This window comes from Pipistrellus hanaki (genome assembly GCF_964339955.1).
Source record: "Pipistrellus hanaki genome assembly, chromosome: 2".
Lineage (NCBI taxonomy): Eukaryota > Metazoa > Chordata > Mammalia > Chiroptera > Vespertilionidae > Pipistrellus > Pipistrellus hanaki.
The window spans coordinates 22835170-22841502 of record NC_140504.1 but is presented as its reverse complement, the minus strand read 5'-3'; positions in this window follow the sequence as shown (position 1 = coordinate 22841502).

Genomic DNA, 6333 nt, shown 5'->3' with positions numbered 1-6333 from the left:
CATGCTTTTCAATGAGGCAAAAGTTTCAAGTATCTTCATGATGCAGTGATTTTAAAATTCTCCTCAAACTATAAACAAAGATTTTTTTTTCTTATATAGTTTAGGGACTATGAAGTAATACATATTATAATGAATAACAGGCTTTCTATGACAGCAAAAAGGAAATGTAATTATAGATAAAAATCATCACCCAAAGTAATACCTTTTTTTTTCAGAAAGCCAGGTGCATTCTTCTATAACACGTGGTATGTAACCCTTGCTTTCACAGTACATTCAAGTTTTATAAAATAAAAGTCCACCCAACATTAAGAAAGAACAAAACAGGTAGGTTACACTTCACCTAAATGTAAAGTCTTTACACAATAGTAATTATAACAATAACCTTACTAATTAAAAATCAACTACTCCAAAATAGAAAATTTGTCAAGTATTTGTTAAATAAGGTGAATTTTTTAAAACTGTAAAGGAAATATACTTTGCAGTGTTTTTGATGACAGATTTTTCAAGCACATCTCCAACTGATAATAGTTACATATATAATAACTCATCAAATAAAAATACTTTTTAAATATTCTGAAACATATGTTGGATAGAAGTTGTTTTTCTAAAAAGTATAACCTTTTAAAATATCAACATTATATCGATATTATTTCTTTACCAATCAACCTTTTTTTACAGATGATACAAACTCACCCACAACAAAATTACATATTTCAGATTATTGGTATTCATTTAAATTTACTAATTGTATATTAATTTTCTTCCTTTATATATTACTTATAAATATGAAAATAATATTAAAAACTACCTTTTGCTGTGTACCTATGTTATATCAGACATGTAAATAATATTTAAGCATCCCAGAAATCTTCTGAAGTACTAGTAAGTAGTATGATACTTTACAAAAAAAGAAAACTTGGGTCCAGTTAAATATTTTTCCTAAAGTTTCATAGTCCATAAATCATAAATTCTAATCCTTGTTCAGAGTCCTCTAAAATCTCATACTCTTTTAACCACACTTCAGTGTAAGGGAAAAAGCTGTACATTACAGAGATTTAAAATGAATAAAAAGCATCTGCTCTTGTCTAAATAATTTTACCTTTTAGTTATAGAGAAGACACAAGAACACTAAATGACTGTTGAAAATAATTAACAATTATAATATTGCTAATCCATTTGTCATTCACTGTGCTAAACACTTCACATGGATTATTGAATTATGCCCTTTATTCTCATAAGTTTCTGCACAAATGTCACTTTCCTGGAGTTGTCCTCACCCCCAATTCTACCCCAGCCCCCATGTAGTATACTCATCATAAGCCAGCCTCTTCTCTCACGGCCCTCCCTCCAGTTTTGGATTATGCTCATTGGGTGAAAGGCTTCATGAGGGGAACAAAACTGCCTCCTCTTGCTCCTAAGTCCCTCACAAAGTGTTGGTCTCATTTTTAAAAGTCACCAGACAGAGAAAATAATTAAAAACTAATATTTATCTTTCCTGAGTCACTCAAAATAACAGAAAGGTTTCTAGTCATAATGCACAGTGCAGTATCTAAAAATCTCTTGATCTCACTTTTTCTCTCTTTCATTCAGTATTTCACTAACAGTATAGCAGCCGTGAAAATCTCTCCCCTGCTTCTCTCAGAACTTTCTAAATCTCCCTCTCAGATCTGACTTGCCTGCATCTCTCCTCACTGTCCACCCTCTCTCACCTTCTAGATCTCTCAAGTTCCAAATCTGGGTTCCTTTTAATTCATTGGCTCTACTGATTATTCTAATTCTGCTCAACAAAGTTTCATAGGCAGAGGTGAAAAACACAGAAAAAAAAGGAAATATATATCCTAATAAAAGAGTAATATGCAAATTAACCATCACTCTGCTCACAAGCCACGCCCACAAGCCTATTAGAGCTAGAATGCAAATTAACCCCAAAACAAGATGGCTGTGTCCACAGAGAACAGGAGGGAGGCTTTGGTTTCACTGGCAATGGAAGAAGCCAAGCTTTCTGCCTGCCCTAGATTGTCTAAGCCTCCACTCAAGGCTATAAAGTTTCAACTGCAGAAGGTAAATATATCCCAGATACCAGGGTCTTTGCTTGGGTTGCTGGGGGGCATGGCCGGCCTGCAAACCACGACAGGCCCCTCACTCAGGCTACCCCACACCCCAAGGGAAACCCCCACCCTGATCCAGGACACCCTTCAGGGCAAACCAGCTGGCCCCCACCCGTGCACCAGGCCTCTATCCTATCTAATAAAAGAGTAATATGCAGACTGACTATCATTTCAACACTCAATATGGCTGCCTCCATGTGGTCAAAGATCCTGCCACCATGTGGACACAAGATGGCCACCACAAGATGGCCAGCAGGGGACGGCAGTTGGGAGGCACCAGGCCTGCAAGGGAGGGCAATTGAAGGCTATCAACTCTGCAGGGGAGGGCAGTTAGGCGTACCAGGCCGGCAGAGGAGGGAAGTTGAAGGTAAACTGACTGGCAGGAGAGCAGTTAGACATCAATCAGGTTGGCATGGGAGTGGTTAGGGGATGGTCAGGCTGGCAGGCAGAAGCTGTTAGAGGCAATCAGGAAGGCAGGCAGGTGAGCAGTTGAGAGCCAGCAGTCCTGGATTGTGAGAAGGCAGTCAGACATCCCTCAAGAGGTCCCAGATTGGTGCAGGCTGGGCTGATGGACACACCTCCCCACCTCCATGCACAAATTTCATGCACTGGGCCTCTAATATATATATATCTTGCATGTTGGTCTAAAGACTGTTATTTCATCCTATGGAAGGTGGTAGAACATTGAAGGCTTTTGAGCAATGTCATGATGACAAAAGTATCATACGAAGGTGAAGTAGGAAATATTTCGCAGAATAAACTGAAGGAAATAAAAGAAATTAAAGGCTAGGGGTTCCCTTGGAAAGTTACTGTAAGGACATAAGAGAGGTCCTTTTTGGGTGGAGGCAGCAATAATAATAGAACATCTGTGACTAAAAATCCGGTTATACATGAACAAAAATGTAAAAGAATTGCTGGCTGAGTAGACATGCCGAAGGGAGGAAAGAATCCAGGAAGATTCCAGTTTCAAGCTTGACTGAATGTACGAATGCTGCAAATGTGCAGGGAGCCCAGGATTATGATCTCCATCTAGCTTTGACTTTACAAATTAAAGTTATTTGACTCACTAAAAATGCCCAAGTATAACTCAGTATACTTATAATGCCCTGTTATAAACCTGCTGCTGTGTTCATGCATTTTCATCAGGGCTACATCACTCACTAGCAAAGTACATAATAACAAAGCAGTGCAGAAAAAAATATAGAAGCATCCTAAAGGAAATGAAGAAAGGAAGAAGGAAAAAACAATCAAGTGGTTGTCCTTTTACCTGCAACTCTATTTAGGAAGAGGAGGAAAAAGAGAATCTTCCTGTTATTTATTCATCTTACCAGAGGTTTCAATCCAGTTCCCGTCTAGAGTGCAATAAAATGTTATTACTCGGTACCATGTAATCACTATCCTTAATGCAAAGAGAAAATCTTATTTGCCCCAAGGAAATGCTATTTTTTTAAAGAAATTCTAAAAATGCCAGCTAACCTAAGCATGTAAGCAGGACAAGCTCCATAGAAATTTGTCTTATTTCAGTCCAGTCTTAACTTAAATGGTGATATGTATGAATAAAGAAATATTATGTGCAAAATTTTTATACCCACCTTTTACTACTAGTGGAAAGGCCTAGGAAACCAAGGTAGAGAGAGAAAAAAGAGGGAGGAAGATTCAAGAGGAGACTCCTGATATCTGAGGATTTATGAACTATCTGGCAATCTGAGTGAGAAAAAAAACAACAACTTGGTTTTCTCCATTTCCTCAATTTCATTTTTGCTTGATTATCAAAAATCAACTATTTTATTCCTGGTAATGAATAGTACCTTCCTACTCTTCAAATATCAAGAAGTTAGCAAAGATGTGGCATAAATCAATGTAATAAATCTGTTCCAAAAAAATCTCATAAAGAGACAAAAATAAGTCGTGGAACAGTAAAACCAGATTAGACCCTGATTGAATATATTATCTTATCTTAATAAAGAATGGGACAGTTAAAGGAGAGAGAGAGATAGAGAGATGCCTATAATGGCAGGAATGAAAAAGATGAATCAAAAGGGCATTTCTTTCATTGGCAGTACAAGTGCTGATCCAGGAGCACTTAGAATGCCTGATAGAGATGCAAGCCTATGTAAGGGTGGATGGCCATGTATGTCCACTATGAAGGTGCATTAACAATAAGACAATCAAAATCTGATACCATTAAAAATTCTGGTTACACATTTTCCCTAGTTTTAAATTTATGGTCATTAAGCAAATTTTTAACTCTTGACATTCTAAAGAGAATAATAAACCTTAGTGACTTTATAATGGCCAAACTTGGCCAGGCTAAACTACACTTCCCATAATTCCTATCTCCGTATGTTTCCTGTTTACTGTGGCTAACCTGATCTGAGATTCTCATGGTAGATTTGGAGGATGGAATTGAAGCAGCAGTCATTTTGCCACTCATATATGCTAAGTGATCTTTTGACTCATGTTGTTGGATGAGGCTGCCGCCAGGCTTGCAATTATTCCACCTTCCCTGGTTCTTCAGCATCCCAACTCCTGGGCCAGGTGTATGTGTTTAGCAACATGAAAATGGGTGTCTTGACATCTGCAGGGGATCAGTACTATGCAAGTCCACATATCCAACAAAAGTGACACTTCACTCAGTCCTCAAGGACTCCAGTTTGTGTATTACAGCTTGATCTTCTTCTCTCCCAATTTATATCTATCTTCCCTTCCCAAATGCTTCTTCTGTGGACTCTGAGCTCCTGTATCCGGTCAAATGAAAAGACAATGAGCAGTACAGAGACTGCTAAACTCAATTCAAACACTACATAAGGTATAATTCATGTGCATGTGTGTGACTCTACTTCTCTGATTAAACCTTAAGTATTCAGTTTAATAATTCATTCATTTAACCCAAATTATTTGGCAACTATTATGTGTCAAATACTCTTCTAAGCAATGAAGATGCAGGGATACAGAATGTAATTAAGGTAGATGTCCCTTCCCTCGTGGAGATTGCATACTATCAAAAAGATGAAGATAAACCAGTATATAAATAAGAGAGCATAAAACATTTTATATAATGTACTAGTTTCCTATTGATGCTGTAAAAACTTAGTGGCTTAAAACAACACAAGTTTATTATGTTATGTTTCTGGAGCCCACAGTGAATCTTGGCTATAATCCCCAGCAGGGATTTGTTCCTTCTGGAGAGTCTAGGAAAAAACCCATTTCCTTAACTTTTCTGGCTTCTAGAGGCAACTTTCATTTTCTGGTTCATGCCCCTTTCTCCATCTTCAAAGTGCATCACTCCAACCTCTGCTTCCATTGTCACACATCCTATATAATAAAAGCCTAATATGCAAATCGACCAAGCTGTGGAACAACTGGTGGAACTACTGGTGGAACGATGCTATGATGTACACTGACCACCAGGGATCAGATGCTCAATGCAGGAGGTGCTCCTATCCCACAGGCCCCAGGTCAGCCAAGGCAAGTGCCAGTGGGGACACCCCCCCCACTACCCTGCGGTTGCCCCACAGATTGGTCCTGATTGCTGACCAGGCCTAGGGATCCTGTGCATGCATAAATTTTATGCATTGAGCCTCTAAGTTCTCTTATAAGGACCCTTGTGATTACATTGGGCCCAATCAAATAACCTAGGATAATCCCTCCATGTCTAAATCTTTAACTTACATCTGCAAAATCCCTTTTTCCATGGATAATAAATTATACACAGGTTCTTGGGATTATTCAGCCTATTACATAATTATTTGTGTTTAGAAAATAAAGGAATAAACAACTTATTTTATATAGTACAGTCAGAAGTATCTTCTCTTACTTTTCCTTTGATCAGAAATATGAGTGATAAGAGAATAACATGCTAATACAGACAGAAAGACTAGGGTATTAAGACGTTAAAGTAGACAAAGTTGAATATGTTCAAGGATGAGAAAAACCACTTTGGATAGAACATCTAAGCAAGCTATCGTAGGAGCAGACCTCAAAGAGGTTTGAGGCTATATTTTATAAGGCCTACTAACGCAAATTGGATTTTATTCAAGGTATTATGAGAAGCCAAGGAGGTGGAGGATTGTGAGGAAGTTAGACACATAGATAAATGAGCTAATATACTTTAGAAAGAGAATAACAAATCGACTGAAGAGGACTACAGAGCAGTTATTTTCTATTCTCTTACTGTATTTTTGTTCCTCATAGTCCAATCATTATCTGAATTTTTATACTTGAT